Source organism: Rhineura floridana, chromosome 6 (assembly GCF_030035675.1).
Source record: "Rhineura floridana isolate rRhiFlo1 chromosome 6, rRhiFlo1.hap2, whole genome shotgun sequence".
NCBI lineage: Eukaryota > Metazoa > Chordata > Lepidosauria > Squamata > Rhineuridae > Rhineura > Rhineura floridana.
Window position 1 is genome coordinate 41,252,895 of NC_084485.1, and position 12,024 is coordinate 41,264,918.

The 12,024-nt window shown below is 40.0% G+C and overlaps 1 protein-coding gene across 21 annotated transcripts in view; it reads left to right on the top strand.

Annotated features, from left to right (window-relative positions):
• PTPRT (protein tyrosine phosphatase receptor type T) overlaps nucleotides 1-12,024 on the top strand; it is a 977,341-nt gene that overhangs the window by 904,730 nt on the left and 60,587 nt on the right. The gene's annotated exons all lie outside the window — the stretch shown is intronic.

Below are 12,024 nucleotides of genomic sequence, written 5' to 3' on the forward strand. Positions count from 1 at the left end.
TAAGCACCATTTTGAATGGTGAACACCTCCCCTTCATCACTGAAACTTATAATTGTTTTTAGCTTATGCACAGGGTCAAAACTGTGCCACCTTGTCAGTCTTATTCCTTAAAGACCATGGTATATTCTTAAATGATAAACCCACATGCACATTCTCCGGCACTGTGGATTTCACTTTTGTTTGAAATATAAAGATTTAAAATTAACAAAAATAGATTTGAGGAACGTTGAGTTGGAAGATATTGTTAGGAGCATTTGTTCTGACCTCTAACAAAGCAAAAAATCATGAAAATTTGGTTCTGTGCTAAACCACCTGAATGAAGAGCTTTTGAGACACATAATGGAATTCATTTTTTCCCATTGATTCTCCTTTCAATAAAAAAGATTGTGTTATTCCTTTACTGTCAATTCTTGCCATTCTTTTTAAAATTATTTTTAAGATTATATATTTGTATGCTGAGGAAAAAAAGGCCTAAAATCTATTTTTGTCAGTTGTGCACACACAGTAGTGCAAATAAAATAGGTTGTGCCTGCAAAGCAGATGCACAGATGTTTTGTGTCTGAAGATAAGATCCAGGATACCTGATTTATATACAAGGAGCACTGAATCTTTAGTAATTTCCTCTATGGTATAACAGACAGCAGTGAACTGAGTGTTCTCATAGGCTGAATACCACTGTAGGCAGAAAGACCACAAACAAAACACAGCCATTTCCACGTTCGCCAGTATGCCAGGTTTTTTTTAGACTCAAGTCAGTGACAAGCTTCCTGTGGTAGAGGAGTGAAGAAGAGGAAAAGACCACAAGGGTGTTCCACTATTCATCCACTATAAGATGAGGGGGGAATAACAATGCATAGTGAGTTACAAGTAGTCACAAGTTTATTGGTTACATCTGAGTCCATCGTGCTCCATCCCAGCCCTGTGCTAGGTTAACATGAATGGGAGTTGGACGAGTCTTAACTCACCCCCACCTTGCTGAAAACTGGTATTGGCAGGAAGTGTCACCCTAAGAGAAGTGGGGTACCCATTCCCTGCTTCCTCAAATATAGATTACATCCCAGTGCCCCTAACATCTACCATGGAAAGTTATGGCAAGTATTAATGTGTCTCAATAACCACAAGACAAAACTCTCACAGTGCTGAGTCCAATAGCTGCTGGGCATAAGATTCTTTCCCAGCCCCATCAACAGATGCCTAGCCTCCATCCATAATAACCACTTAGTGCAGGCAAGATGGGCAGGGGAGAGTTGGCAATGGCATTGCCAAAGCTGCAGGGCCAGATCCCTATGTAAGACCCAGCTGTGGACTAGAAAGGACAGATTCTCTTCCAGGCCCACTTCCCATCATGACCACTGAAATCCACCAGCACTGTCAAATGGCTCCTAAGAATGGCACTTACTATGGCTTTGGCAGTGTGACATCACTATCCATGAGTCACCCCCTCCCCACTCCAGGAGTGCTTGCCTCCCTCTGGCCATGGGCTCCATTTAGGTAAGACTCCGGGCTAAAGTTCCTTGCTTAAAGTAATTTGTGAAACTCCAGTATCACAGAAGAGAATAAATACACTCTAAGACAGCAAGTTTTATAGGTGTAGCAACCATTATGCATTATAGACAGCGCATCAGGGTAGATTTTGCATGGTGCTTTAGGTTTGAGAGTTTTTAACTCAACCATAAATGTATGTGATATTGTGTTGCCATGCTCCATGTTCATGCTTCTTTTGCTTGACAACCTGAGCATAATTTTGTCTGTCACACAGTTGTTTCATATTTTGGCTAAATATTATACTGCATCCCTCTGAAATCATTGGTTTATCTAGGGATGCAGTGTAATTCTGTCGCATTTCAGTTTCACGGACACACAAGTCCCATTTTGTGCAGATTATCTTGAAAGAACCCATGAAAACTCTACACTTAATTTGTAGTCATTTCGTGCAAATTGTGTGTGCACTTTTTAGTATAAAAATGTTTTTTCCAGTGTTCCAGTGGCTTTTTCCATAAAATAGGCATTTTGTATGCATTTTAAATATAAAATACATAATTTTGAATACTGAAAGTGCATCACAAAACCCAGTTAAGTGAGTAATCTGACTGGGAGTTGTGTTCTAATCCAGATTGGGTCGGTCCTCTGCAAAAGGCAGACTGAACAAGTTTCTCCTTTATCCCTAGTATATCTCAGACTACAGCAACGAATTAAGTCTACTTTTTTGTGTGCATCAAAGACATATAGGTAACATAAATGTAACCAGTTGTGCTATAGAAGCATGAATGTTGATTTGTGCTTCTGTAGAAAAAACATAGGAACATAGTTCCTATATACTGAGTCAAGACCATAGGTCCATCTAGCTCAGTATTGTCAGCACTAACTTGCAGCGGCTCTCCAGTTTTTCAGTCAGGATTCTCTCCCAGTCTTACCTGGAGATGTCAGGGATTGAACTTGGGACCTTCTGCATGCAAGGCAGATGCTCTGCCACTGAACTTATGGCCCTTCCCCAAGAAGTGGTGTGTGTGTGCGTGTGTGTGTGAGACAGAGAGAGAGAGATGTTTTCAGCACCCACCCTTTTCCTGCTATTGTAATTTGTCTAAATTGTTTTTAATACTGAATTTTAAACTGTTGTAACCTGCCCTGGAACCTGCTGATGAAGGATAGTAGTAGTAGTAGTAGTAGTAGTAGTAAGCAATTATGGTGATGATGATGATGTACGAAGCCTTTATCTGAGTGGGAGTGGGGCTAGGGCTGTTACCATGCACACAGTTTGATGGCTGATGATGAATATAAGGAGATTCTAACTAAATGTTGCTTCAGGCAGTTCTACAAGCTTCCCTGAATGTCCTGATAAAAACTCAATGGTTACATAGCTTCTTTGTTTCCCGAAGTTAGATATCTCTCCTGTAATGTGCCCTTTAAGCTAGTTTAGGAACTCTACAGTTTCCTGGAGCATTAAAAAACAGCTTTGGGGGATTTTTTCACACTTTATTGTAGCATCCAGGAATTGGATGAATAATAGACAAAATTCAAAGCACAATAAAAATGGAAAAAGTGTTTTAAAAATAATAAAAGTGAGGATGGTTTTGATTCTATTCTTAAGAATGTATGCATTGGAGAGTAATTGTGGCCTGTCCATGTTTATGACTCACTGACAGAGATGGGCAAACTCTTCCCTATTTGCCTTGGATTGAACTAAATGATTCTCTCTCACACACACTCACACGCACACATACATTGAACAAGGATACTTCCATGAGCCAATGTAAGGCTCAGAAAATTGCCCCCTTCCCCACCAGCCCTTTGTATTTCCCAAACACGTTCGCTGTCAGACTTCCATGCCCCATAACACTTGCCCCCCCCCATTTCTAATTACTTACCTGGCCAGTGGTGGTAAGAGTTTGGGCAGCATGAGAGAAGGAGGGTGATCTGCTTCCCCCCATCACCCAGTCTCCAGCAGCTGTGTGAAGTAGCAGCAGTTATACATAGAAAGGGGGAGGACGGAGTAGGGATGGGTGAAAATTTTGATTCAGTTCACATTTCAAGCCGAATCTATTATATTTGCACTTTCAGATAAAATAGGAGAACTAAAACATGGCCATTCTTCAAAATTTTGATTTTTGCGATGCAGTTCACCAACCAAACAATGTTTACAAAAATGTATACGTTGGAGGAAAGTGTGCATAAAAATGAATATATGAGTGAAAATGACATACAAAAATGCATTACATTAAGATAAATCATACTAAAATGCAGTATATTAGGAAAAAGTGCTTGCAAAAATGTGTACATTAGTCAAAACTGCATACAAAAATATATTAGGAGAAATTCACATTTAAATGCTGGAGAATTATCATGAGGATATTTTAAAAAATCACAAATTGTTGCAGAAATGTGGAGAACTGAATTTAAGATTGGAAAAATGAGAAACTGACAGAACCGAAATTGACAGATCTTTCCATCATTAGGATGGATTAACTTCTCCTTCCCTCCTCCCTCCCCATTGCGCTGGTGGCCCTTTAGATTTGTAGCCTTTTCAAGTGCTACTGCGTTGACAATGGAAGATAGGTCATCAGGTCTATAATGCCTTTCCTCAAGGCACACTTCCTTGCAGTGCATCACAGTGACATTAGAGGAAGGGGCAAATAATCCCTCCTCATCCCCATACTGCTGTCCAAGTAAGCAAAAAGAAGGCAGAAGGCTATTTTTAGGAATGAAGGGTAGCAGAAAGGTAATGGGAATGATGGTGGACAGGAAATCGGGACCTCTTCTCTGGTTTGGATTTTAATTTTTTTTTAAGGCAGTTTATAAAGCTTTTCTCTCCTTAGAGGTGAGTCCCCAAAGTTCTCCTCTGAGACCATCTTGGGAGAACTTCACTAGCATCTTTACTAATTCACAATGCATGTTCCATTTTCTTCTTCTAATGTGCAAATACATATGTGAAAAACAGGTCCATTTTGTAGCAAAGATTCCCAATTCCTCACTTACTTGTCTCCTGGCAAGTGCTGCTACGTGTGTCTAGACAGCTGAAAGAGTAAAGCTGATGATAGTACATTACAACTGAGTTTCAGCGTCATTAACCTGATCTGAAGATTGGATTATTTTCCTAGTGTTTTTTTTAAAATGAGAGTTTAAAAACCGAGGACTCAATCCATGATAAATTAGCTGCTATGTTGCAGTCTGTCCCAGAGTTTCTGCAGGTGCAGGATCCATAGAGTAATCTGCAGTGAAATAATCCACTGAGATGTCAAGGCAAAGTGATTGATGATCATCTTTAACAATATTCCATCTAAAGTTCCATTTAGGATTTTGAGTCATTGTGATAAGGTTAACAGACAATGATGGGTACGATACAGGTGCTGAAGGGAAGTCCTGGAAAAAAGTAAGGCAAGCTGAGTATTTTTTTTTATTTTTGAGAAAAAGGGGGGTCTATTTACAGTTTTCAGATATTTACACAATACCAGAAATAAGACACAGACCAGTTAATTATCATAGCCAATATAGATATGACAGGAAGCAGGGCATTAAACTAATTTATACAGGCTACACAGTTATCAAAAGAAAATATTAACTAGAAGAAGAATTAAGTAGAATAAACGTCTGAAGTAAACTGTGGAAATATCTTTCACTGGAACTTTCAAGAGAAGATTTTACATTGAACAGACAACCTGGAAGTATACACTGAATATTTATTATAGAACAGATGACTGTCTGGGCAAACAACAGGATTAATTTTACCTCATAATGGTTGTTTTTAGGAATAGAATTCTACTGTGGAAGGGAGACATGGTGCAAATCAACATCTATGTTGGTTTGAATTGTTTTCATTTTAAGATAGCCCTCCAAAATAACTTGGGAAATTAAGGTCCACAACATTATTTATACCCGTGTGCAAATGCCCTCTTGAAATTCTCCATACTATTTGTGAGCAAAAAAACCTGAGAGCACCATTTCTCACTGGACTTCTACAGGGGGAGGAGAAATTCTCCAACAGTTTCCTGGGGTTCGACTTACCCTTAGCAGTGGAAATAGCACAGCTTCTTTCCCTTTTTTTCTGCCACTGCAAGTGGCAACAGCAGCAACTGTGCTGGCAGCCAGGTCCACATCCTCCTCTTTCTCCCGGACCTAATGCCATTCTGTGGCACTGTGAGGAAAAAAATGGCAGCTGCCTCCAAGAATATTCTGCAAAGATGTCTTTTTCTAGGGGGTTGAGAAAAAGAAAATTCTCAGAAATCTATTCTGAAAGAAATGTCCTGTCAGAAAATTAAGTTCAGCTGAAGAATTTTTCGTTTATTCTTAACTCTAAGATCCAATGAATTTCTTCTTTAATGTTTTAAATTGTCTTAGTATCTTAAGTGTATGTTTCTTAAGTGTATGTTTCATGGTTTTAATGTCACGAATAGTTTAATTCTATTTTAATTGTATATTTTGGTATGTTTTTTTACCTATGTGTAGTTTTTATTTGTAAGCCGCCCTGAGTTCCAGTTTTGGAAAAAGGGCGGGGTAAAAATAAAGATTCATTCATTCATTCATTCCTTTGGCTAATGATTCAACATTTTACAGTTGGCATCCAAAAATGCTTATGCCTGGCAGCATATCCCCACGGTGTGTATGTGTTTGTACCCATGCTTGTGCCCACATTATTTGAATGTGGGTCATCAGTTTTATGTAGAGCAGGGGTATGCCAACATGCTGCCTGCAGAAACCAGTGTGCCTACCAGTACCTCCTATGGCACCCATGTGAAAGGATTCAAAAATCCATAATACACAAGATACTATCTTCCTGCTCAATTCCTGTCTGCTCAGCCTTTTGTACATTGAACACCCCCCTTAAACAAGCCCACATGTCATTGGATGCCCAGCCTTCCATTTGTTCTGAATAGCAGAGAAATGCAAAGAGCATTGGCCAATGTAGGTCCCTTTTTCTCTGTTGATTGGGCACTTGATAGAAGGGCTTGCCCACACCATTTTGTGGTCCTGTCTCTTTTTCTGCTCTTTTAAATGTGGCAGCCATTAAGCCAAAGCCCCATGGCAGCTGTTTTGTGTTGTGATACAACCTCATGACAGCACCCATTTTTACAAAATTCCACATGTGCCCAGTAGTCCAGAAAAGTTGATGACCCTGATGTAGAGAGATACCACACCTGGGCCAGTAGGAATGTATGACACTAGCATAGACATCTTTAAGATCAGGCTGATCCATGCAGAAAAGTTTTCAATTGTCATTCTCCACTCCACCCTCCCATATGGAGCAACTACTACAATCTTGCAGTTCATGTGGGGGCCATAATATTTGAATCAACTCACATTCACTGTGACACTGAATGCTGCCATCCATAAGTATCTTATGTAGTTTTGAGGCTCCAGCAGAACTGCCATATCTGGTCTCTTGAGCAGGGCAGTTGTATGACATCCATGGTGGGGAGGAAACCCAGGGTTCAGATCCCCAAAATATAAAATTTTAGAAACCAATATAACTACCAAACAAAATTACATTTCAAGGTTAGGCCAGACAAGTAGCTTGGAGACAGGCTAGGAGCCTGCATTGTGGAAGTTGTAATGCAGAAGGACAAACACTCAACCCAATGAAAGGGATTATTAGGGCCAGAAGTATGAATACCTTGGTAAACAATCAGGCCTGCTTTGGGCCAGCCCTGCCCAATATAAATCTGACTAACCTTGGGCCTTGCCATCAGATTGAAGTTGCCAGCACACAGGTTCCAAAGCCACATGCCATGATCAAAAGAAATTCCTGAACACCGCCGGAAAACAGTTGATGATACATATCAGTCTGGAAAGGTTTACAAAGCCATTTCTAAGGCTCTGGGACTCCACTGAACCACAGTTAGAGCCATATTGACCAAATGGAGAAGATTTGGGATAGTAGTGAATCTTCCCAGGAGTGGCCATCCTGCCAAAATCCCTCAAAGAGTACAGCATAAAATCATCCAGGAAGTCACGAAGGACCCCAGAACAACATCCAGGGATCTGCAGGCCTCTCTTGCCTCAGCCAAGGTCAGTGTTCATTACTCCACCATCAGAAAGACACTGTGCAAACATGGGATTCATGGTGGAAGCCACTGCTCACTAAGAAGAACATGTATGCTCATCTAGAGTTTGCCAAAAAAGCACCAGGATGATCCTCAAGAGTTCTGGAACAATGTTCTATGGAGAGATGAGTCAAAGATGGAACTTTTGGGTGACATGGGCCCTGTTATGTCTAGCAAAAACCAAACACTGCATTCCACATGAAGAATCTCATACCAACAGTCAAGCATGGTGGTGGCAGAGTCATGGTTTGTGGATGCTTTGCCGCATCAGGACCTGGACAACTTGCCATCATTGAAGGAACCATGAATTCTGCTTTGTCTCAGAGAATTCCATAGGTGAATGTCAGGCCATCTGTCCATCAGCTGAAGCTGAAGCGCAGCTGGGTCATGCAGCAAGACAATGATCCAAAACACACAAGCAAGTCTACATCAGAATGCTTGAGGAACAAGAAATTTAAAGTTTTGGAATGGCCTAGTCAAAGTCCAGACCTAAACCACATTGAGATGTTGTGGCAGGACCTGAAAGGAGCAGTTCATGCTCAAAACCCCACAAATGTCACTGAGCTGAAGCAGTTCTGCATGGAGGAGTGGGCGAAAAGTCCACCACAGCACTGTGAGCGACTGATCAGGAAGTATGGTTGCAGTCATTGCTGCTAAAGGTGGAATAACCAGGTTTTGAGTCTAAGGGGGCAATTACTTTTTCACACGGGGACATTGGGTGTTACTTAATTTTCTCTAATAAATAAATGAAATAAGTATCAACATTTTGTGTTTGTTCAATCAGGTTCCCTTTTCTCTGATATTAGGTTTTGATTCAAGATCTGACAACATTCAGTGCCAAAAATATGCAACAATGCAGAAAATCAGACAGGGGGCAAATACTTTTTCACAGCACAGTATATACATCTGTATATCTCTTTGGTAAACATGTTGACCTTCCAGCATTACCTCAACAAAAAGATCATAGGTTGTTATGACAAACTCTGAAATGGCCTACAGTTTCCTCCCTTGACCAGCAGCCTAAGCAGTTCATCAGCCTCAGCTGTGCTGGAAGCTAGTGTCTGATATGCATTTTAAAAAGAACATGCTTAGTTGTATTCAGTCAATAATATGATAGTTTGTCATTTTTCACTTTTGGCCATATTTATGTTACATTAGCATATCACCTTGAAATAAGCCATTGTTACATAATAAGCCAGACACACATGAAAACAAATACAATCTGTAAGCTAATTTTACAGGCCTTTCCATTACCACTAGGGCAATGCAGAGTGATATTAGCCATTCTGGACCCATCCTTAGAAGATGTCAAATAAATGACAGCCCCTTACTCCAAGAGAGTGAGATTGGATGTGTGTGTAATTAAATCCATTACAGACACCAGTCCAAAAATAATTTATTTTGTGCAAATAATGTCTTATCATGTTACACACTTGCCAAGGCTAACCGAATAAAAATATAAATGGATATGATAGGCTCATCATTTCAAAATCAGAAAGTTCGTGGATATTAAAGGAGTTTTGGAACAAAACTATTATATATGTATATGTGTGTGTGTGTATGTATGTACACGCGCACGCACACACAATAGTTTTGTATATATAATTAAGGGCACACTCAATTGTGGTAGTGTTTGAGTTGTTTTCAACAGAGCTTATTCATATTGTTAGTCAACAGAGCTTGTCATATTGTTGACAGGCTTCCCATCTCCATCATCTCATTTTACCAGATTGATATTATGACAAGAAAAGAGAAAAATCTGGATTCTTTTACGTCCTTCTAAGGGTACATTTTTGCATCTTATTGGGATCTGTGAAGCAATATAAAAACTCACTGTACCATTAAACAATGACCTATGGCGAGAACTTTCTCCTGTATTTTCCTAGGTGTGCATATGTGTTAGTGTGTTTCTACACAAGGGGTGGCTAAGCCCCAGTTTGGAGGCCTGATTTGCTTCTATAACAAAATTTTCTACACCTTGCTGATTTCACTGATTTTGGCAGCAGTGATGGCAAAAGGAGGGGGGGAAGTAGAGATCATTGCAGTGAGCAGACCCCAGAGCCCTGATAGGGATGCAAATTCCTCCCTCTTTGGTAATCAGACTGATCATCTGATGAGTGTACAGGAGACAATACCCCACCCCATCTTAGCTGATCTGCCATCACTGGCATGGGCCCCTTTGAGGCTTGCCCAAGGGTGAATGTTGTCCTTGGGCCAAAAATGTTATCTGCTCCTGTTCTACATTATTGTTTCAGCACACACCTTATTGAATACATATAATTAAGAAGTAGACAGTACATTTCTCTTACGGACCATTCTGATGGTCTGCTGTGCAAATGTGAAAGCTGATTGGATTTGGTGTAAGAGCTGATGCACCAGTGTAGTGTAGCAATGTGTAACAGAAGAGCTGTTTTGTTGCATTGGTGAGATTCTTTGCAGTTCTCTTGGAGCAGAATCAGACCTGAGAGGAATAGGATCAGGGTGGTGGAGTAATGGCAACAAGTGTAACCCTGTTCACATTGACAAGACCAGGAACTACCATGTGTTGGGGCAACGTTATCAAAACAAAAGCATAAATGTTAACTTGGACTTCGCACAGAACACAGGCAGGTAGTCAGGTGTTAGAGGCATCATTAGACATGGTTGAAGAATGCCACTAACAGCAAAAAAGATCAGAAAGGGAAGGAGACAGAGCAAGACCAGTGGCTAGGAAGACTGGAAGTTATACACACTGTAAGAGCAAACCATTTTATTTCATTTTGTATACTGCTCTACAGCAAAATTATCTGAGCTGTTTTAAGTTACATTTTCATTTGAACTTATTTTGGCAGAGAGAAATAAATGGACCAGAAATGTTAACTCCAAAGCTGCCCTTCAAAAGTTCCTCTTATTTATTATCCAAAGTTAGAAACATTCGTTTATTACAACTTCTATTAGTACATACTAATTGTTTATACAGGTATTCTACACACTTATTTCCAAACCATCCTGCTAGAATGCCTCATTAGTTACATTCAGTCTTGGAATATGATTAGATATACTGGGAAGCACATGTTTCTAGCATCATGTTTTATCTGCAGTGAAATCTGAATACTGGTCTCTGGCTATAGTCCCAGAAGTTGTTCGTTTGGAGCTGGCACCAAAGTATGGTTTATGAATACCTCAAGGTATCCACAGTGCAAAGAATGCAGACTCTTTCGTTGCCTCCCCCAGTTCCTTTGGGATGAGTTTCAAATCTTTATTCCCATTTCACAAGTGAACTTGGCTTGTAACATCTTATGAATTTAATTGTCTAGTGTGTAGTTTATTACTTCACAGGAACTACAGTCACATTCAGTCCTGCATTCTCAAGTGGCAGAGCACTGGAACAGAGAGTCTGAAAGTTAAATTTGTGTATAGGGTTCAGGCAGAATCAGGGATTCATTTGGAGGACCCACAAGTAAGTTTGAGGTCTGATTGATCTTGGACGGGTGATAGCCAACCCCTGCCTGTGGCATAATCAGACTGTGGTTTGGATTAAAGCATAACCATCTGAAAATGGAAGGGCACCTACCATCCATGGAAGGTTTTTGAACCTGCAGATGGAAGGAAGTGATTTTTGCCAACTCCTCCCTCACCCTACAGCCTCCCCCATTCCAATGTCTTCCCCAATACTCCAAAACAGATTTTTGTAGGGCACATGTGGCTGCAGCCAGAATCAGCAAAAGCCACTTCCCCCTATTCCACTATTTAGGAAATGTTCCTGCCAATAACACCAGAGTTTGGATCTGGCCCCCTATCTCCTCTTGTTCTTGGGCCATAAACTGCTATTGCCATACACTTCTTCTGTTAGTATATTTCTTCTGTTAAGTATATTTTTAACTGTAGAACTGTGGAAAAAAGAGGTTGTAAGAAAATAGAACCAATAAACCTCCAAATAGAATACATTCTGGGCATGGAAAATAATAATTACATCTGAGTATACTGAGCTAAGTAGTGTGATTTTGATTTCATGACAAATTCAAAGGCCTACATATGCTTTTGTAGACCTGCACATTACTTTTTAGGGCTCCCTCTTGGAACAGGATCTTGTAATGTCTTTTAATTGAGGCTGATAGAAGTGTAGAGTCCTTAGAGAAGCCAGTTGTGAAATTGGGTTTGTATTCAATCTAATGAAAGAAAATTAAGCAGAGTATGCCCATTGGAAGTGGTTGTCCATAAAAAAAGCCCTCCTCTCTATTTCAAAGGGTTAATGGGGAACAGGGTGAGAAAAGATGCAATGGGAAAGTAAATCCAGCTTGGAGAACTAATAAGCCTTGACAATTCCCTCTGTTCAGAGTTCTCACATTATCATTAGTAACGGCATTAGACTGGTTATTGTATAAATAAATGCTTGGCTTTGCTATCTTGCTTTTCCCTAACACACAATAATGGCTTTACGCAAACTAGTGAATATTTATTTTTCATGTCTAATTAATATGACTACACTGATGAAATTTTGAAATTTTTG